We start from the raw sequence: 22661 nt of genomic DNA on the forward strand, positions 1-22661 counted from the left end.
GATGTAGTTCTCCTCTTCTGGGACAAGTACCCAGAACTGGGGCATTAACTCTTCAGCTCTCAGTGTACTACATGATGTTATGATGTGGAATATGGAAAACAAAAAATCACATGACCATGAAAGGGAGGTTTTAACCAAGCTGCTTTTCACTATCAATAAGCATTCCTGGTTAACCAAAGAGGTCAAAGAGGATTGGAGCCTTGTCAATGTGACTCCCATCTACAAGAAGGTTTGTAAAGAGGATCTGGGGAACTACAGGACAGTCAGCCTGACCTTGGTGCCAGGAAAGGCTATAGAGCAGATCATTTTGAGGGAGATCACATAGCATGCTCAGGACAGCCAGAGTATGAGGCCAAACTAACACAGTCCTGCTTGACCAACCTGATCTCCCTCTACGACCTGCCTAGAGGATGAGGGGAAGGCTGTTGATATAGTCAACCTAGACTTCAGCAAAGCCTTTGACACTGTCTCCCACAGGATTCTCCTGGAGAAGCTGGTAGCCTGTGGCTTGGACAGATACAATCTTTGCTGGGTAATGGGCTGGCTGGATGGTTGGGAGCAGAAAGTGTTAGTAAATGGAGTCACATCCAGCTGGCAATCAGTCACAAGTGGTGTTCCCCAACAGTAGGTATTGAGGTCTGTCCTGTTCCATATCTTTATTGATGACCTGGATGAGGGCATTGAGTGCACACTCAGCAAGTTTACAGATGGCACCAAGTTGGTAAGAAGCGCTGATTTGCCTGGGGGTAGGAAGGCCCTACAGATGATCTGAACAGGCTGGATTTCTGGGCTGAGGCCATTGGGATTAAGTACAACAAGATTTAAATGCTGAGTCCTGCACTTTGTCCACAACAACCTCAGGCAGCGTCACAGGCCTGGGGCAAAATGGCTGGAAGATTATGTAGAGGAAATGAACCTGGGGGTATTGGCTGATACTCAGCTGAACATGAGCAAGCAATGTGCCCAGGTGGCCAGGAAGACCAATGACAACCTAGCTTGCATCAGGAATAGTGCTGCCAGCAGGAGCAGAGAAGTAATCATGCCTCCCTGTACACAGCCCTGGTGAGGCTGTATTTTGCATACTGGGTTCAGTTTTAGCTCATCACAAGAAAGACACCAAGGCCCTGGAGTGTGTTCAGAGAAGGGCAACAAAGCTGGTGAGTAGTCTGGAGTACAAGTCTTACAGGGAGCTACCGAAGGAGCTGGAATTTTTCAGTCTGGAGGAGTTTCAGGGGAGATCTTATTGCTCTCTATAACTACCTGCAGGGCAGTTGTGGTGAAGTGGATCATGTAACTAGCAGTAGAACTAGAGGGAATGGCTTCAAGTTGTGCCAGGGTAGATTCAGGTTGGACATTAGAAAAGACTTCTCTGAGATAGTGGGTAGGCTCAGGAATGGTCTTCCCAGGTAGGTAGTGAAGTCACCATCCCTGGAGATGTTCAAAACATGTTTAGATGTTGTACTGAGGAACATGGTTTTGTGGGAAATATTGTTACTAAGTGGCTGGTTAGTCTAGATGATCTTGGAGGTCTTTTCAAATTTGGTGATTCCAGGATTCTATTATTCTAAATGCATTTGCTTATTCAGTGGCAAACTTTTCTGAAGGAATTTTAACTGAATAAGGAGTCCTAAAAATTAAGAAGAATCACAATCACAGAATGAAACAAGATTCAGTACTTATTTTTACTTATACATATTAGCTGACACTGCATAATCTTGAAGAATTCATTTTCTTAGGAAAATATAAATCAATATAACCCTTTGATCTTCTTTGGAGAAAACATAATACACAAGGCATTAAATTTAGGATGATTCTGATAAGTCATTATTCATGAAGTTCTGAAATAAATCAGCAAGAAAAGGAGGGCGCTTACATGAATTAGTTTTCTTTTAACTTCGACTGATTGATTTAAGTATTGTCACAGCAAAACCATTATTCCATCACATGCAATGATATTTTGTCTCCTTGGATTCTAATTGTGTGGAAATTGAGCTGTATCTGTTGTCTATACATATGACAAGGTTGAGTATGGAGTCCTACATGTAGAAAGGAATAACTACACATACAAGTACAGGTCAGGGGTGGTCTTTATGGAAAAGAACTCTTCAGAGAAGGACCTAGGCGTTCTGGTGGACAGCAGGTTGGCCATGAGCCAGCAATGTGTCATTATGGCCAAGAAGACATAAGGTATCCTGGAGTGTGTTAAAAAGAGAATGACCAACAGGATGAGGGATGTGAACCTCCCCCTCTATTTTGCCCTGATGAGTTCACATCTGGAGTACTGGGCTTCTCACTTCAAGAAAGATGAATAACTTCTAGAGAGAGTCCAGTAGAGGGACGCAAAGATGATTAGAGGCCTGTAGCATTTCCCTTATTAGGAAAGGGTGAGAGGCTTGGAACTGTTCAGCCTGGAAAAGACAGAGAGGGAATCTTAAAAATGCTTACAGATATCTAATGGGTGGGAGTCAAGTGGAAAGGGCCAGGTTCTTTTTGGCAGTGCCCAGCAACAGGACAAGGGGCAATGAACGGAAGCTGGAACACAGGTAGTTATATATGAATACAGGAAAACAAAACAAAACAAAACAAAAACAACACAGAACTTATTTTGAGGGTTCCAGTGTTCTGTAACAGGCTGCCCAGAGAGACTGTGGATTCTGTTTCCTTGGTGATATTCAAAACCCACACACTTTCCTGTGTAACCTGCTGTAGGAAACCTGCCTTGGGGTTGGGGGGGGGGGGGGGGAAATTGATTAGGTGATATGAAGTGGTTCCTTCCAACCTCTACAGTTCTGCAATGGTGTGATTCTATTGACTGTTACTTGCTCCACTGGTTTAAATATCCTGAGCATTTTAATTACCTATCTTTTACCTGTCACTGCTACAATGTAAAAAGATGCAGATGAAATATCAGTTGTTTTAAATGGCAGAATTCAACATTGTTAAATAATAAGTTTTTCTACCTTCATCACCTTCAGAATGTCAAAAAAAGCTTAAGTGTAAAAGAAACCTGCAGCTTAGTTGTGCTGGTTGGGTGATTTATAAACTCATTTAACAAATATGATTTAGTTGTACATGCTGAAAGTTCCCCACCCTAGCTCAAAGACATTACTGTCAGCTTAAAATTCTAGCAGCAAACAAACTACTTGTTGTCCCAGACCTTATTAATCTTCAAGCTATTTGAATTTAAAAGCTGCTTTTGACATGGAATCCACTGTAAATCTGTACTCTCTGAATTTCCACTGACACTTCAGGGTGACATTTTGATTTTTCATTTTAAGGAAGTCCCTACTTTCTTGCTTAATCTCATTACCTGTTATGCAGGCATTATTTTGCCTCATACTAAAGATGTAGCTTACTACAAATTATTGTGTCATTGTTCTGCCAAAGCCATCAACCGTAAGGGATTTTTGTAGTGAACAAATATCAAAATATAGACAAGATTACCATAATTTTAAAACTGGCATCTTGAAAGCCTCAGGGGTCTTTTATATTAAGCCTCTTTGTTTTACAAAGCTACCAGCAAGAAGTTAAGAATGACATTAACAATTTGTATCTCTTGCAAAATAAAAAATAAACCATTTTTTTTTTCTTCATTTCTGTTTTCAGGGTAAACTTGTTGCACTGCAGCATATACTAGCATTTTTCTTACTGTGTGCTTGCTTTTGTATTTACTAACATATTCTAGTAAAAAAAGGAAGACAATTCAAAACCACTTAAGAATAAAACTGATCTTGACTCAAATGATAGAACTTACCATGTTTAAGAAAAAGATATTTAAGCACCTTACATTTATTTATTTTGTCCAGCAATATGTATATGAATTTTCATAATTTTAAACGTTTCACACTAATTTCTTCAAGCAGCCTATAATCTTTATATAATTTTCTGTTTAATATTATTTTTAAGTGTTTTAGTGAATGAGGGTTACAGAATGGCAATATAATTATTCCTTCAGTGAAAACAGATATTTGCTTTTGTAACTGAAATGTATGGAGGACCAAAAAGTGCATTATTTCATATTTCCTGATCTGTAGTTGACAAGAGAATTTGACAAGCTTCATTACAGAAGATGATGAAATACAGATGCTAATTTTAATAACAGTAGAAAGGGCGTAACAACGTGATTCTCTCTTCAGATGAAAAGAGATATTAAAAAACTATCCCTGATCAAGGATATATAGAATGAATAAGGAAAAAAAAAAAAAAAAAAAAAAAAGTTAAATGGAACAACAAATGTGTCAGAGATCACTTGTAGAAGACACCAACATATTTGAATTCTCTCTTAAACAATGCCCCATCCTATATTTATTTTATTTTATCACTCGGAACTTGTAAATGACATTATGTGTGCTCTAGCAATAAAGACAAATGGATTAACACGTAGGAATGTGTATAGCTCTCTAATAGGGATGATATAATTACTGATAATGTAATGATTCACATGCAGCTTCTATATATAAACTACTTAATATAATTCTATATCAGTAATGAAAATGTTTTTACTAAAACTATATATGAATTTAAATATGCTATTCATTGACTTCAGAAAAAGAGCAGATGACTAAGTAATTAAAAGTCTATTTGATTTTGTTTATATATTTTATCATCCTTTGTATTAAATATGCTTATATTTTATTCCAAGGAAAATGACTTGAGGTAGTTTTGATGTGTATAGTATGCATCTGAAAAAAATTATGTCTATTTTTGATGAAAAGGCTAGTTAGCTTTTCTGTCAAATATCAAAAGCAGCTAGCTATTACAATTTCAAACTTCTATATACCTAATCCTTCTTCAGAAGTAGCTTGAGATTAATAAATAGTAATAAATAATAAGCCAATATACAATTATCTCAGATATGTTGCTAACTCTGGAACTGAATGAAAATGAGAGACAGCTTTAAAAAAAACAAAGCAACAACTGCTGTCCTAAAGATTATCTAATGAGAGGAAATGGCAAAAATTTCTTCAGGCCTAATACCTACTTCTCCTGTTCTTGCACCCTGGAAAATTAAAATTGTGGAATTTGCTTCTGGTGTTTTTTCCTCAGCTAGCACATCCTTACAGCAGGCGCTATATCAAACCTAACGAAAATTCATGTGCTTTCTGAAGGTGTCTGTAGCAATTTGATTCTCCAGGGCCCTGCCTCTGCTCTATGACTCTGTTTCCACTACCCCATTAGTAGTTTCACCACCACTCTCTCTACTGTCATAAATCTTTCCTTTTTAAAATAACAATCAAAGACAAACAAATAAAGAAAAATTAAAAAACAAACAAAACTAAACACCGAAAACACAACAAACAAAACCAAGAAACAGAAAGCAAGTGCCCAATGAAGAGCATCTAGTATATACTAAGGAAACATACTTGAGAAATGTTTGAGTCACTCACTCAGTGAAACTTCACTCCCATTTTTAAGAGAGGGAGAAAGAAAGACCAGGGAAGCAAAAAGCCAGTGAGCCTCATGTCTGTGCCTAGGAAGATCATGGAATAGATCATGGAATAGTTAAAGCACACACAAGATAATATGAGAGTCGCCATAGATTCAACAAGGGCAGACTGAGTCTTACCAATATGTTGTCTGTTAATGATGGAGTCGTAGAATCTGGACAAAGTAAGAGCAACTAATGTCATCTACATGGACATCTGTAAAGCCTATGATACAGTCCCACACCATTTTGATATATGGTTCTGCATTCTTATCTCTAAATTGGAAAGATATGGATTTGAATGGAAAACTATTCAATGGATAAGGAATCGGTTGGGTGGTTGTCGGGCTGTTGTCAACCTCTCTATGTCCAAGCAGAGGCTAGTCATGAGTAATGTTCAAGGGTCCATCTTGGGATTTCTGCTTTGTAAGATCTTCATCAGTGACCTAGCAACCTCAGCATATTTGCAAATGACACCATCTGAGTACAGCAGCTGACACAAGACATGGACCTGGAATGGCTTGAAAAGGAAACCCTGGTGAACCTAATGAGATTCAACAAGGACAAATGCAAAGTATTGCACTTGAACTGGGGCAATCCCAGACTGCCAGTCAAGCTCTGTAGAAAAGGACTTGAGGATTCTTGTGGACTAAGTTCTAGATATGAGACAGTAGTCTACATTTGCAGCCTGGAAGGCCAACAGTACCGTGGGCTGAATCAAAGGAGGGATGGTCAGTTGGGCAAGGGAAGTGATTTCCTATTCTGCTTTGCCCTTGTGAGGCCCTATCCAGCAGTGAAGCGTCCAGGTCTGGGTTCCCAGAACAAGAAAGACATGGAGCTGTTGGAGCTGGTCCAGAGGGCCGGAATACCTTTCCTTTGAAGAAACACTGAGGCAACTGGTCTTCTTAAGCTTGGAGAAGAGAAAGCTCTGGGAAAATCTCATTGTGACTTTCCAGTACTTAAGGGAGCTTATAAACAGGAAGGAGACAGATTTTTAGTATGATCTAATTGAGATAGGGCAAGGGGGAATGTTTTTTCAACTAAAAGAGGGAAGATTTAGTTGACATACTATGGGATTTATTTATTTATTTATTTATTTATTTATTTTTACTCAGAGGATGGTAAGGCAATGGAACAATTGTGGATGCCCCATCCCTAGAGGTATAGAAGGCCAGGTTTTTAAGGTGCCCTGGGGATATTGAACTAGTGGGTGGCAATCCTGCCTATGGCAGGGGATTGGAATTTGATTATTTTTAAGGTCCCTTTCAATCCAAGCCATTCAACAGTTCTATGATTCTATGAAAAGCAGTGGCAAGCAGCTACAACAATATGTGAAAAATGACTCAGATAAGAAATGGAAGGATGTTACTGGAAATTGACTTCCATTTAGAAGATTCAACCTCACCCACTTTCCCTGTGAGTGCATCTGCCCACTCCATGAGCTACACCCTCTGTAGAGGTTCTGTGACTCAGGAATGGGGCAGCACATGGACAGGGGAACCACACAGCCACGTTCTCACACATATAGCCACTTACTAAGCAGTCATTACACTGAGTTTTTCCCTCCAAGAACTATGGACTTCCTAGTAAAATGACTATCATCATTCACACTTTTGCACTGTTAAGTGAATTCTGCATTTTGCCTTGAATAATTCTTTTACTATTTTTGATAATGCTCTGAGAATAGCATGAATATCATCAAAACTGATTTTAGTTTCTTTTTCTCTAAATAAAGAAATAAGTAAAGTTAGCAGCCACATTAGTCTGATTGATAGGAAAGGGTGTTTTGATGTTTGAAGAGGAGGTGCCTTTTTAATTGCAATGAATATCTCAGTCTACTGTTGAACAAGGTTGGGGCCCTATATTTTGTATACATGTGAAAATTGTCATGTGTGGTATCATTTCAAAATGTGCATTCATTAAATCTTTTCTGCATGAGGATTAAGGGAGTGTAATTTGTCAGTGAACCAGAAATCAGTGCAGGGGTTGTGGTTCAAGCTGATAAGGCCTTGAAGGAAATTCCCTCCTACTGTTAAAAAAACTAGAAAGCGGAAACCTGAATTATGACTGCTTTAGCTGATAACAGAAAAATAAAATTAACTAAAGAGTGTTTATTTTTTAACTCTATTAGATTTATCGAGTGGAAAATATTGATACAATTTATCATTAAGTTCAAAGTTAAGTATACACAAAAATTCATTTATTTTTTGTTCGTCAGCTATTCTAATTGACTTCTTAGACTGTAAAGTATGCTGTGACTAAATTCATAAGTGGTGTAGACTGAGGTAGCATAAGTATGTTTTCAGTTTGCTTGTCCACTTAAAATGACGGCGAAATTGTTAACTGATGTTAATATGAACCTTCATCTGAAATAGAATTATTAATCACTTTATCAACTGCACTGCAGTTTGCAGTGTTCAGAAGATGTTATGTTTAAGAGTTTTAATCAATATGAGCAACAACGTGGCCTTCGATTTCTGTCTGAACAACAGTTTTTTACTTATTTTGTGCCTATGCAATGTCTCCCTGAGGACTGTGGTAAAGATTATTTTTTTGAACATAAAGCTCGCATTAATGCAAGCTTTGTACTTGTTCATACATCTAAGTGAATTCTCTTGCATGACGGATTTGCTCAGTCCTGGAGATGAAATTTCTTCCTTTTCTCTGAAATGGGAGAGGAGATGGAGAGTGAGCTGTCTAGGTTAAGACAGAAATCTTGCCACGGGTGACAATAAGGGTAGATGTGCAGGGAGAAGGCTTTGAGAAGATTAATAAAATGGCTTAATAAGAGATTCTGATTCTTAATAAGAGTTAGGACAGATTCTTCAGGCAGGAAGGACATCCTCCCTGCATGAAGACAGGAAGATCTGTTGATCCATGAATGATAGAAAAGCTACATCACAAAGCATATTCAAATATATTTGGTTTTCATATTTTATTGTATTTTGTGTGCTTTGAATTTTGTGCAAATGGTAGTGTGCTCTGTTCTGCTTTTTAGGCATTTTGCTTCAAAATATTTTAAATGTAAACCAAAAGAATCATATTTGTTGGGATTTTAGGAAGACTATATACCATTTTCAAGTGGAAGCAAGTGGAGAATATTACTAAAGGGTCGGTAATGCATGTAACCAAGTTTTGGACAAAACGTGAGTGAATTTTAATCTCAGATTTGTGCCTACAAAGGTAGAATACTACTGGATTTCTGTTCATAACTGGAGTATTCACACAGCCTGAATGTCCAGCAAATGCTTATGCAATGGCCAAGATTAGTCCAGATGGATTGCTAGACTTTGGTACCATTGATTAAAGTTCATGACCTGCCTCAATAAGTTTCCATTAGGAAGCAATGTCAGTGATCAGTCAGCTATTCTTATTTAAATTCATTTAGAAATAAAGCATATTTATGCTTTCATTTTATATTCAAAAAGACTGTTTGAATAAAAATAGAACATCTCAAACAGTGAGAGTGATTTGTCCGCAGACCTACTATGCAAGCTTCTTCCAAATTTTCCTGAGCCATTCTCATTTTTTTTGTTAGTGTTTGGAGATTACATGGTTTTCCAGTCACTGCCTGTGTTGTCTGCAAATATCTCTCATGAGATATTTCTTTCAAGCACACAGTCTGCATAGCCTGTTAAGTGAATATAATACAGAACATGTTCCTAAAAACAAGAAAGGATCTATTTCATAAGTACTCAGACTTGAAGCCAAACTAAGCAAAACAAAAACAAACAAAGAGAGGTGGATAAAAACATTATAAATGTATATGTATATGCATAGATTTTTGAAAACAAAACAAAACAAAACAAAAAATATTTGAAAATAACTTTTTTTTTTCCTACTTTCTATTGTATACATATATATATTCTTCCAATAAAAGAAATATAAAGAGTCAGAAAGGAAAGATACCACTAACTTTTGTTTAATAATTATCTGGTGCATGTGTAGATTGTCGCCAAAAGCAGTTTTCTACTCTGTATTGCTCTCCAGATCTTTCCTTTGCTCTAGGGATGGCATCTGCACTGTCAGGCTAATCAATGAGTTCAGCCAATAGAAAACCAGACCGTACAAAATTTGCCATGAGGAAATTATATAAATTATAATGTAATAATATTAATAGTAATAATAATAATGAGGTTTCTCTTGGATCAGCTCAACAAAGTATAAAATCTACAGAGATCTGACTCAAAGAAAACTTAAAAGTTAGGACTGAACTACATCCTTATCATAGAGAGATATTCTCAGCATATTTGGAATATGAAAAAGAAAAAATAGCACAAATTCAGAAGAATTCCGAAAGCCATCTATCTTTTTAACCACCACTTTTTCACCTGCACAATAAATTCTTTGTTGTGATGCCTGTCCACATTTCTGTTTATTGCTACTGAACTGTGAAATAGTTGTATTATGCAAGTTGTTTGCAAATACAAAATCTGTTACTACTCAGAAAATTACTACCTACTAATATGCTTGTTTTTCTTTTAGTTTCATTTGTCTTTTGAAAGGCTATAAATCAAGTAATAAACACATTTTACATGTTTGTTTATTTGTTTAGCCTTTCTTAAGGCTTTGGAGTTACGAAGAGGTATTACAACGGTTTAGACAGTATTTTTTCAGGGCAATTTAGAGAGCTAGAAGAAGAACTTGTTAATTAAACATGGAATAAGGAAACAATTTGGGAGAAATCAACAATTATGCAGTATTTGTTTCCATTTTGCTTTGTTTGCTTATTAAATTCTCTCCTTACATGTATCAGTCTCTTACATTCAGGTCAGCTGGACAAGAGTAGTTTGGTATTGTAAACATATTGTAAACATACTGTGTAAGCATACTGTTATGCAAAGGAATTTGTTTTATTCAGGGCAAGTCTCGTTGTTTAACAGGAAAGGCAATATGTACTGAGGTTGATGTGATAGATTTCATACTGTCAACCTGTCAAAACTAAACAATTTTTCTGTAATAAATGTGATATTCAGAACAGGGCAAAGATGAGAAATAGGTCTTGGCCCCTACTATCTGTATAACCAACATTAGGCACTTCCTCTCTTGACCTCCCTTGGCTCAACATCCAGTTGTAATTTTAAGCATTTGAGTTCAACTATAAAAAATGACCTGCCATTGTTCTCTAAAGTGCCCACATTGTTCATTGTAGGCTTATTAAACACCAAACTACTTATGTAGAGTTCTGCTTGTTAAACAGTAATACTTGTGCTACTACTATATTCCCTGGTTTCCCTGTAGAAAAACAAATAGAAATATGTGTACTCAGTTTCTATGTAAGTCAGTTTCTATCCAAATGTACATAGACCTGATTCCAGTACCACTTATTCTTGTGATATCAAACACTGCTCATTTTAAATACTGACATTTTCAAGAGCCAGATGAAGAATTTTTGGGCAGATCAAACAGTAGCAAAAAGGATAGAGATGTGGGATGTGTGGAGAAAGAAGTCATTTCTATTCAGCAAACCTCCCACTTGCTACTGAAAAATCTCTCTATTTTAAGCTTGGGGAGCGCAGTGGAAAGAGTGCAGAGGATAGCTTTTCTGTTTGTTTCAGCAGAAATGCATGACTCAGTTAATGGCAATTGACACTCATTCTCTCAGTGGAAAGTATTGCCAGTATTTCTGTTAGTAGAGTCACCATACCAATTTAGACCAGATGAAGATGGCCTAACAAAGCACCCACATGAAAGTTGTACATAAATTAGGAAACAATTGTTCTTTTTTTTTTTTTTTTTAAGTAGTATTTTTAAACAATCATTTAAGATCTTACAGAAGGGATGACTCTATTATTGCATGTTTTGGATTAGATTGTGTAAATCTGCGTCATTAAAAAGTCATGCTAAATCATAGAATCATAGAATCCTTAAAGTTGAAAGAGACCTTTAAAGGTCATGTAGGCCAACTCCCCTGCAATGAACAGGGATATCCACAGCTAGACCAGGTTGCTCAGAGTCTGGTCTAGAGTTGGAGGACCAGTTTTGTTTTGTTTTGTTTTGTTTTTTTGTTTTGTTTTGTTTTGTTTTTAGGAAAGACATCCTCCTTGTGAAAGAAAATTTGTGACTTAAAAAAAAAAAGAAATAGAAACACTATTTTTTAAGGTAAAAGTCTTGAATATTTTTAATAGAATAAATCAGCATGTAGTACAGAAAATAATAATTAAAAAAATGTCCATCTGGATCTGCTTCACTTTGTAGGAAGGCATGGGGAGTTCCAGAGGAGCAGCAATCTCAGTAGAAAAGACCTTCATTTGTTAAGCTGTGCTAAAACTGTTAAGTAGATTTTAGCTGAACATTTATAGAATGCCCAAATTTCTGGCCTTCCAGATGCTTCAGTGTTTTCTATAGTAATTACAATGCCATTATAGCAATATTTTAACTATTAATATAGATTGATGGATGGGACAGTGTTTCCATAGCAGAAGGAGAGATCATGGAGGAATGAACAAAATGCTAAGAAAATAAAAATTTTAGCCTTCTGTAAATATTGTAAGTCAGTTGATTAAACTTTAGCACTTTTTGCTTTCCTTAGTTACTCATTTATTGGATGTAAGATCTAAGATTTGTTAATACAGTGGATAGCATTTCATACTGAAATTCCCACCTTCTATTTTGTGTGTGTGTGTGTTTGTGTGTGTGTGTGTAATTAATTTCAGTACTGTTTTCCAGTTGAAAATATAATTTGACTCTGATACGTAATTTGTTGTTTTCAGTGGACCTTAATGCAAGGTCATACTGACCTTATGTAATTTCCACTTTAAGAACTAACAGCTATTAGCTATAGAATATAGAAGCTTTTTTTTTTTTTTTTTTTTTTTTTTTTTTTTTTTTTTTTTGCATCAACTTCTATTTTTTTTTGGCATTATGTGGAAAGCATTTCAAAAGTATTAGTAGAAACCACCAATTTCAAGAGAAATAGTAACCCCATTTGCCAGGGAAACTAGGAGACTTTAAGAAAATGCAGTGATCTTTATTCCTTAGCAAAGTTAAATTACTCTAAAATTGTTTGGTACTAGGTGGCCAAGTTTCATAGATTTTGCACTAAATTCCTTTTATTCAGTTTTTGTTTTTTGTTTTTTTTTTCAAAGATAGAAGGAAAAAAAAATCAAAACAACCAATGACATTATATAACAACAGATGGCCCGTATAAGTAAACAGCTGAAATTTAAACTGACATTTAAACAAGTCTGTAAGAAATTTATAATAAATATGTCCTACAACACATCCTTCCCTTCCTCCCCTCCCCTCCCAGGTAAAGCTGCTCTTGAAGCATCAGCTTCCTCTTGAAAAAGCACTTAAAACCACCACTGAACTACAGTGGGTAGAGTCAACTTCTCCTGTGCTTCCAATTTGTCTTACTGATCTAGGTTTCCTTCTTAATTCTGATTTCACAGTGATATATGTAGAAATACTTGGCCTGCTAATATATAATTAGCTCTTTATAAGAGTTATAACCTGTAAAAAATCATACATTATCTTAAACCTTTCAATGTTTGTTGTTGTTGTCTGTTGTTGTTATTTCTTTCTCTGTAAGTCAAATTAAAAATGTTACAATTACAGAGATTTAGGAAGATTTAGTGGAAAAGTGGTCAAGGAAATATACATCAAGGGATATATTTCTTTTTTTTTTTGAAAACAACTAGAAGCCATATCAAACCAACACATGGTTCTGTATCAATACAATTATGGATGTTTTCATAAAGGTATTTATGAGGAGCAGAAATATTTTATTTGAGACTATTCCTTCCTGTTGGGTTAGGCAATAAGATGTGCTTGTTTTACATAATGCTCTTTTTAATCCCAGAAAAGGTGGTAGTCTAGAATAGAGGTTCAGAAAATGAAGAGACATAATTCAGGACTTATTATTTATTTATTTATTTATTTTGCAAAACCGTGATATTCCTCTTCTTACACTTTTAACTTTACTTTTTTTCTTCAGAAGAAGATTTCATTGTGCTTCATTGATATAGGAGAACAGGGTCAGATGAGAGCTTAGTGTTATGTTAAGGAAGTGGCTGTTGTAGCTATTAGGTTTGACATTTCAGTAGAGGAAGATATTTGTCCCTTTTTTGATGAAAACATAATAACATAAATGTATAAACAACAAGGATTTCCAGCCTCTTGTCCTTGATTCTTTGATGTTCAAACCAGTTAAGAAAACACAGTAGTTTACTGTCTTGAATGTTTCCAAGAGTACTCTTTTACAACTCTGCTGACTTTTGAAGAAGACTGAATTTAGTATTGTCTTAAGGTGTGAATATTCATGCTTTCACTTACAGTGGTATTTAACATGATCAATCTACTCAGTATTTTCTGGGCCTGGTACTTTTTCATTCAGTGGCTCGAATTCAGTTTCTGTGGTCTAAATCCTTTGTTTAGGAATTCTGTTACATGGGATAGCTTGTCCACTTGTCTTATGATCTTTCTTCAGGATTATTTGTATGTACAAAAATTGCCCAGGAGGCTTTCTTTTCAAGTACTTAGACTTTACTTATGACACTTCTTTTTCTGACAGATAACAGTTTCTTTAATTAACAGACCAGTTATTAAGTGTCTCCTTAAGTGGCTCTTCCTTTGTGAGAGAATCTTTCAACAATCTTTGAATATTGTTAAGACCTAGACCTGAGGGAGCTTATTGAGAGTAGTGTTGACATCTTGCAGAAAGTAAGAAAATAATTGCATTTAATAAAAGTCTTGCAGGTAACAGACAATTAATTGTATTATTTCAGTCAGTAGATGTGGAGGAAGAACTCTTAATGCATACATGCAAAGAAAACCAAACCAAAAATAGTGAACTGGACAAAGAGCAGAGAGTAAAATTTGTAAAGTATATAATGTAAGTTAAGCAATTCTGGACGAATGTATGGAAAACATTTTTAATAACTTCCAAATAATTATTTTCATATGCTTTTTATAATTATTATTATTTTTTCCCCCAAATTTTAAAGAATTGAAGTTGTGACTGCACAAGTCTTTTAATGTTTAATTACTTTCTATTTACACATTCTACTTTAGAGATATGCAGAATATTGATACCGATGGTATCATGAAACTTATGATTTTCCTATGACTATTTATTTCCTGTTTTCCTGTTTTTATTTTATAAAAATATTGAAATAAAAATATTATAATAGCCTATTTTTGATGAAGTAATAAGAAATATATATACATATATAGTCATTCCTTTAGTGCAGCTTCTCAATAATCAAAGAATTCCCCATCTTATTACTATTACTAAAATCCCAAAAAGCCAAAGCTAGGAGAAAAAAAAAAAAAAAAAAAAAAAAAAAGTATGATAAAACTATAATTTGTAATTACTATATAATATCTTTCCATTGCAGATACAGTAATTATATAATTTAGACAGAAAGTGGTTTTGTTGTGCTATTATTCATTAGTTCCTGCAGGGAATAAAAAAGGAAAGGAAAGGAAAAAGGAAAAGGAAAGGGAAGTGAAGGGAAAGGGAAGGGAATGGAAGGGAAAAGTTTAATTAGATAAAATTATTTTCATGATGGCATTATTCTTTCTGCACTATAGCTCGTCAGCACACAAATACTGTGACTTGACAGTGAGTGAGAATTCTTGCATTTAGAGAAACCAACAAATACTGCTGCTGCAAATTCTTGATAAACTTTAGAAGTCTGAAGACATTTGAGCAGTAAATAAAGTCAGTTTAAAGTATTTCATTGTTTCAACTAAAATCATGAATATTGTGATTTTAATTGTCACAGTTCTCTATACTTAATATGAATGATAGCCACTGATTATTCAAAATATCAGTTAATAGAGGTGAGATTAGGAAAACCCAGAGATAGTGTGGACATAGTATTAACAGTGGAAAAATTTGAATTCTGACAACAGCCTACTAGAATTCTGAAATGTGAAGGAATTCTGGGAAAAAAAGTGGGAGCAGAGACTTATGTTCTTATTTACCAAAAGGACAGTCTGTGTTTTTGTTTCATTTTTTTCTCTCCTAATGATTATCTGTGGGATTTAATTGGAAAATCTGATCTCTGCTGAAGCTCCAGAGAATTGAAATAAATATATTTCTTCTGCTCTGTTCTAGTCAAGTAAGTTGAATATCTGATGCTCTGTTAGACAGTATTATGATATTATTATGCCACTTTGATGTTTTTAAATGCTTTCAATCCTCCCAGATAATGAGGTATCACTTTAAAATTCTCACTGTAGTTTAGCATATAAAGTATTTCGTAAAAAAACATTTGAAAAGTAGTAGCAAAAATTTTAGTATTTATTTTCCTGTTTGTTTTCTTTGTATTAGCATTATTTGCATTTTAATATTTCTTATTTAGAAGAATCATTTAAATATTATAGATTTGTTTGTTTGTTTTTTTTCTTTAGTTTTTAGTTTTCAGTTTTTAGTTTTGATGACTTAAGCTTCCTTTTCCCTCAGGAGAAAATAGAAATGTCAGGATTCCTTTTAGAATGGGAATTTTTTTATGTTACATGAACTGGTTGGAAATCTAACCATGGACAAGATAGAATAGTTCAGTAGAGCACAAAATCATTTCATTTACTGTAAATGTATAGAATTCAAGATTATGAGAGGGTCTACAGTACTGATGATTTAGCTCTTATTCCCATGTTCAGTGATGGGGGTCAGACAGTTTATACTCATAAATATATTAGAGGGAAAAGGAAGTGTTTGGTAGAAGATAGTTTGGAAACATTTCTGTGTCCAAGTTAGCAAGGAAAACGTTAGATCATTTTAGTTTGTTACTATTTTGGGTAGGTGCTTATAAAAGAACAAGTACATAGTGACAAAGTGCAAAGAGGTAAGATTTATGTGTAAATAAAAAACTGCTGGTTTCTAACAATGAATTCAAATGAGAAAAAGTGGCCTCACTTATATTACAGAAAAAAATGCATGTCATGCTGTTTCATATCATATAGAATGCATAATCTTGCCTAAATACTCATTTACAAAGCAGTTAATCTCTGATAGAAAACAGTCTCTGCATTCTGCAAAAAAGAAGACATTTAACATATGCACAGTGATTATGACCGCTGTACACAGATTCAGCGTTACTACATAACAGTTGAGTGCTAAAATTATGAATCATTTAGACTCATAATACTCTTAATTGGAGGAACTTCTGCATATGCATACAGCATGCTGCCTATTGTATCTTTGCTCATTTTAGATTTGCATTAATTTTTTTCCCCTTCCATTCTATTTCTGAGCACTGTATTTCATCCAAGGAAAGGAAAAAAAAAAAAATAAAAAAATAGAGGTAACAACAAAGCAAGTATATTCCAATGAAGAGACAAAGGTAATGCGACTCAAGTATTCCTCCTACTTCTCTTTTCATTCACAAGCTGCTCCATTTCTTCCATTTCTTTTGTTTCCTTCTTCATTGGTTTAACTTTTATATTAACTGTACTGTTTTGTAGAATGTGTGCATTCGGTATTTCAGCAAAGTATTTTAGTATTTTTTAATTTATGTAAAATTAGATAACACTTAGGGAAATGAAAGCAGGAAAAAATCCTGTCTTGAATACTGTGTTTCCAAACTGTGCAGGTGTCCCAGTTTATGCTAAGACAGAGTTTATTTTCTTCATAATATCTAGTATGATGCTATGTTTTGGTTTTAGGAGGAAAAAAAAAAAAAAATGCTGATAACAGACCAGTGTTTCAGTTGTTGCTGAACAGCATTGCACAGAGCCAAGGACATGAAGATTTTCAGCTTTCAAAATTTTCTTCCATTCACAAGGATGCAGGGAGTACAATGACCTGAGAGAGGGAAGAATCAGGACAGCAATTTACAAAACTGGTCTAAGTGCAGCTTGCAGAGATAATACTGAAACATCAGCTTTGGAATTCTGACAAGTCATGATGCAGTATTATATCTCTTACTGTTTCTTGAGTATATTTTGAATAATAGAATAATTAAGGCTGGGAAAGACCACAAAGACAACCTGGTCCAACTGTTAACTCATCATCATTTCCACTAAACCATGTCCCCAGGTACCACATATAAACGTTTCTTGAACATCTCCAGGGATAGTGATTCCATCACTTCCCTGGGAAGATTGTTCCAATGCATTGCTGCTCTTTCTAAGGCTAAACTTTTCCTAATATCTAACCTGAACCTCCCCTAGAATTTGGTGACTGGTGTTTAATGTGCCTGATCAAGGAGAGCTTTTCGACAAGGTCTTCTTGCTTCAGCTATAAGAAACATTATGCTTGTAGGCTCTCCTTCCAATGAGAAGTTTCAACCACCTGGATGTCTTCTGAGGGCCTACAAGCAATACAGGAGACTCTTGGCATGCGTGGATCAGAACTTCCTAGTCCAGATATTAGACAAACTAACAAAAGTAGATGCGTTACTGGACCCGTTGCTTACCAGTGCAGAAGAGACCATTAAAAATTTTAAGACTTGAGTCAGTCTAGATGGTAGCAATCACATCTTGATTGAGTTTGTGATCTCAAGGAACAAGAGCAAAAAAGCAAAGTAATGGCCATGAACTTCAGGAGAGTAAACTTTTTATTTTTCTGTTTAAGGAATTATTAGATGAGCACCTGGGAAGCTGTACTTAGGGACAAAGGAGCAGAGTAGAGTTGTTAAATCTTTTGCACGTTGACCAACACTCATTCTCTTGGGAGACTTCAACTTCCCTGATACATGTTGGGAATGTAATACAGTGCAGAGGAAGCAGTCCAAGAGTTTTCTAGAGTGTGTGGAAGATAGCTTCTTCCTGCAGCTGGTATGAGAGCCTGCCAGGGGTGGTGCCCTGCTAGACTTCACTAACAGTGAAGGACTGGTGACTGATGTGAAGACAGGGGACTGTCTGGGCAGAGCAACCATGGAGATGTCAGAAGGGTGACTAGCAAAACTCTAGAGTGGTTGGATGACTGTGAAGAGGAAAGGGACCTGGGGGTGTTGGTTGATGCTTAGCTGAACATGAGCCAACAGTGTACCCAGGTGGCCAAGAGGGCCAATGGCATCCTGGCCTGTACAAAAAATAGTATGTCCAGCAAGAGCAGAGAGGTAATCATCCCTCTGTACTCAGCACTGGTGAGGCCACAACTCAAGTACTGTGTTCAGTTTTGGGCTCCTCACTACAAGAAAGTCATCAAGGCCCTGGAATGTGTCCAGAGAAGGGCAACAAAAGGACGAGTGGCTCAGGGAGCTGGGATTCTTTAGCCTGGAGAAGGCTCAGGGGGAGACCTCATAGCACTTGATAACTTGCTGAAGGGAGGTTGTGATGAGAAGGGGCTTGCCCAGGGAGGTGGTGGAGTCACCATCCCTGGCGGTGTTCAGGAAGCATCTGGATGAGGAGCTACCAGATATGGTTCAGTGGTTTGTTGAAGCAATGGTAATGGGAGGATGGTTGGACTAGATGATCTTTTAGGTCCTTTACAAACTTGTGATTCTATGATTCAATGAATATGATTAAAATATTTTCAGTAAATTGGTCTGAAAAAGATATAGGTAATAAAATTATATAATAAAATACTTGCAGTCTACTTAAAAGATTTTTATTTATTTATTTATTTATTTATTTATTCCAAAAGCAATATCAACCATATAGCAACAAGTTGGAAAAAGGACCAAGGTAAAGGGCTCAGATATTTTGCAATGGGAGCATTTGCCACTGAAGTTGAATTCTGTGTTAGACATCTTCATTCCAAACAGAGAGGACTGCTCATAATGGTATCTACAACAGCCAGTATCCTAAACTAGGAGACACTTAGAAACATTTTTAGGTTAAGAACCATCTTTCTTTGATTTAGCAAATGGAGGATTTATGTCTAATCTGTGTAGTTATTTGTACTCCCTCTGCAATTAGACAAAAAAATCCCATTTGGACCATATTTTAACCTCCTGTAGAATGCATGTAAAAGATCTGAGTCAAGATAGTTAAAGAAGCTGCAGAGCAGAGGGTTCAGTTTCTTGGAAAGCTGAGGAGGGTGACAGATTATTGCCCAAGGATTCAGCTTTCTTATTGGTTTTCCCTTCTTGAGCACAAAAAAGTTTCAGATTCATACTGTTTAACTTCTCAGGGGGGTTTCCTAACAACCAGAGGGAAATAAGCATAAGGAAGTGTTTTCCCTTCCAGTTTGAAACTCCTTGATGGGTGAAAAAGACAACTAAACATTGAGTATAATTAGTGGAGTCACCCACCCTATACATTCCAGAGAAGATACGCATATTTAAGACAAAATTATGCTTTTATGCTGAGTACATTAACATAACTTATTGCCCATGTTTTATTCTTTTTCTGAAACAGGAGGAATAAAAATTTAGCTTTCATCTACTGAAGTCTACTGCTGCCTCTTCATGTTCCCTCTCAAAAGCATCTTCATTTATCAGTTCAAGATTATTCTTTATCTTTGCCTTCGGTTAACAGAAGAAATCATTGCTTTTCCTTATGATGCATGTTAGGGATAAGAGGCAGTATCTCTGAGGACATAACTGCAGAATGTTCTTCAACTAAAATCAGTATTTGCTTGATATAGTAGGAAGAAAAATGTATCAAGGATTTCTTTGCACAAAATGCATGGAGGAGAAGAGTGGTTAACTCATTATTTTCAGGACAGAAGAAATACAGAATGACAGAAGTCTGGCAATTTGCTATGCTAATCCTTTTAAGAAAAAAGACAGTGCTGGTTACCCTGAATAATGGATCCAAATCTTTGAGATTTTTAATTAGAAGTTAAACAACCACCAAAACAAAACAAAACAAAAACAACAAAAACCAAACAACAACAACAAAAAAACAACAACAGTGGAGTTACAATAATCCTTAGAAAGCTGAGCACTTAATAATCATGTGATTATAGTAGATATGCTATGACAACAGGCTATGCTACTGATTCAGTATACAGTTTTGCAAGTAATCATTTTAGTAGCCTCTGGGTTTTCTCAAAGTTCTTATATATGTAATATTATCTTAATTATTAGATTATGGTAATGCAAGGAAATTCTTTGTTCTAGCTTAAGTCTGAGTGTTTTCTTTTCATGCAAATCCCAATTTTTTATTGTGAATAAATGTCTTGGTGAAGAAACAGAATTATGTATATGGAAAGCATGGTACTGAAAACAAATTATTTCTGAGCAGATTGAGAAAAAAAAAACAAAAACATTGAGTGAAATACTATTGTGAAAGAATAAAGGTAGATGAATACGGGAATGAAAAATTAGTTGTTCGTTTGTTTTTCCTTTTTTTTTTTTTTTTTTTTTTTTTTTTTTTGTTCATTTTTCTAGCAAGGGCCATGAATACACTGGGAATATCTCCAAGGAGCTTACGTGGTATCTATCTGTTAAGTGCCCTGCATACTGCTGGCACTGGCAATTGTATTTAATTCCAGATGTAAAATAAAAGTGCTCAAAAGATGTGTTAGTTTTTGCTTCTGATGTTTGTTTATAGTCAGAGTTGTATCTCAAAAGGACTATTCAGGTATAAGGTTGAATCAGCCTTTGGAAGTGTTGAATTTTCTTCTCATTACTGGATCAACAAAGTGGATGCCACACTTCAGTACATAATACTGGGTAAGAATATTAAAGATCAAAAGAATTTTAAAGATCACACAAACCTATACACATGTAAAATACTGACCAGAAATTTTCTTTTGGTACTGTTCAAGCCAGTCAATTTAAATGTATGTTTATTAGTGTTTTGCTTCAGATCAAAGATTCTTTTTCAAAGGATCTCCCAAATACCCTGACTTTGGCTCACATAGAGAAGCAATCTTGGAGTTTGAGTATGTAGTTTATTTTTATGAAATAGATCTGGAAGAAGTCTTCTAAGAGTGCATCTCCTTCAAGCACTGACAGACTGTCAGTCCTTTGGGCCAGCACACAGAAAATACTAAGTACTTAAAATGTTCCAGTCAGAACCTTGGTGGAAATCCTGAGTCACGTAAATCGACAAGACAAACTATGTAACATAATAATCTCTATATCTGCTCCAGTCATTGTAAAACATTATTTTTAACATTTCTTCAATTCATTGCTTTGGTATGGCTTGCCTTCTAATTTGGGGATGTCCTAATGGTGGGCAAAGCAATGAGTATACATTCCCAAATATGAACAGATACTTTCCTGTCTTCTGCTCTATTTTACCCAGCTAATGATAAATAAGATTATATTTTGATAAAATAATTATAGTAACTTTGATCTTGTTATTAACCATCTTCCTAACCAAATGATCTTATGTTTGGAATGGGTGTGATCTTCTTCATTATATGCATTATTTTATCCTACTACTTTTCAGGACAGAAACAGAATCACAGAACTGTAGAGACTAGAAGGGACTGTTGGGGTACTGAGTTGTCTTAGCAAGGATTTATGAGTGCATACAGTAGTTCTGAGTAGATGGAGTGTTCTAGAATAGCTAAGTTAGGCCTGTAGCTTAAGAGTTAGTGGGCGGGGGGTTTAGGTAGGTGTGTGTACAGGTTCTCTCGCGTGCATCGGGTTTTGCGCAGTGGGTGTACGCGTCTGCACGGGATTTAGGATGGTATATAAGGAATGTGATGCAGCAATAAATTGAGAGAAGACATCATGGCATCCATGTTTGTGTCTCTCCCCCGGACAGTCGAGGTCCTGGGATAAGTTGGGTTAATTGGCGAATACATCAGGGACCTCTAGAGATCATCGATTCCCGCCCCCCTGTAAAGCAAGCCCTCTACATCAGGCTGCACATGTAGGCATCCAGACAGGTCTTGGATATCTCCAGAGAAGGGAAATCCACTACCTCTTTGAGTACGCTGTTCCAGTGCTCCATCACCCTCACAGTGAAGAATTTCCTTTGCATATTGGTGCAGAACTTCCTATACTCCATTTTATGGTGTTTCCCTGTCCTGTCCTCACAGACCACTGAAAAGAGATTGGCCATGTCCCTTTGACTCCCACACATAAGATATTTATAAACATTAGAATCATAACATCACCTTAAAGATCATTGAATCCAAACGCAACTTAACTTTACCACCCTAACTAGCAACCCTCTGCTAAATCATGTCCCTGAGTACCACATCCAAACAGCTTTTAAACTCATCCAGGAATGGTGACTCAATCACCTCCCTTGGGAGCCTATTTTAGTGATTAACTACCCTTTCTGTAAAGAAGTTTTTCCCCATATCCAACCTAAATTTACCATGGTGCAACTTCAGGCCATTTCCCCTTGTTCTGTCTTCTGTCACCAGTGAGAAAAGACCAGTCCAACTCTCACTGTAAGCACTTTCCAGATACTGGAAGAGAGCAATAAT

This window comes from Excalfactoria chinensis, chromosome 1 (genome assembly GCF_039878825.1).
Source record: "Excalfactoria chinensis isolate bCotChi1 chromosome 1, bCotChi1.hap2, whole genome shotgun sequence".
Taxonomy (NCBI): domain Eukaryota; kingdom Metazoa; phylum Chordata; class Aves; order Galliformes; family Phasianidae; genus Excalfactoria; species Excalfactoria chinensis.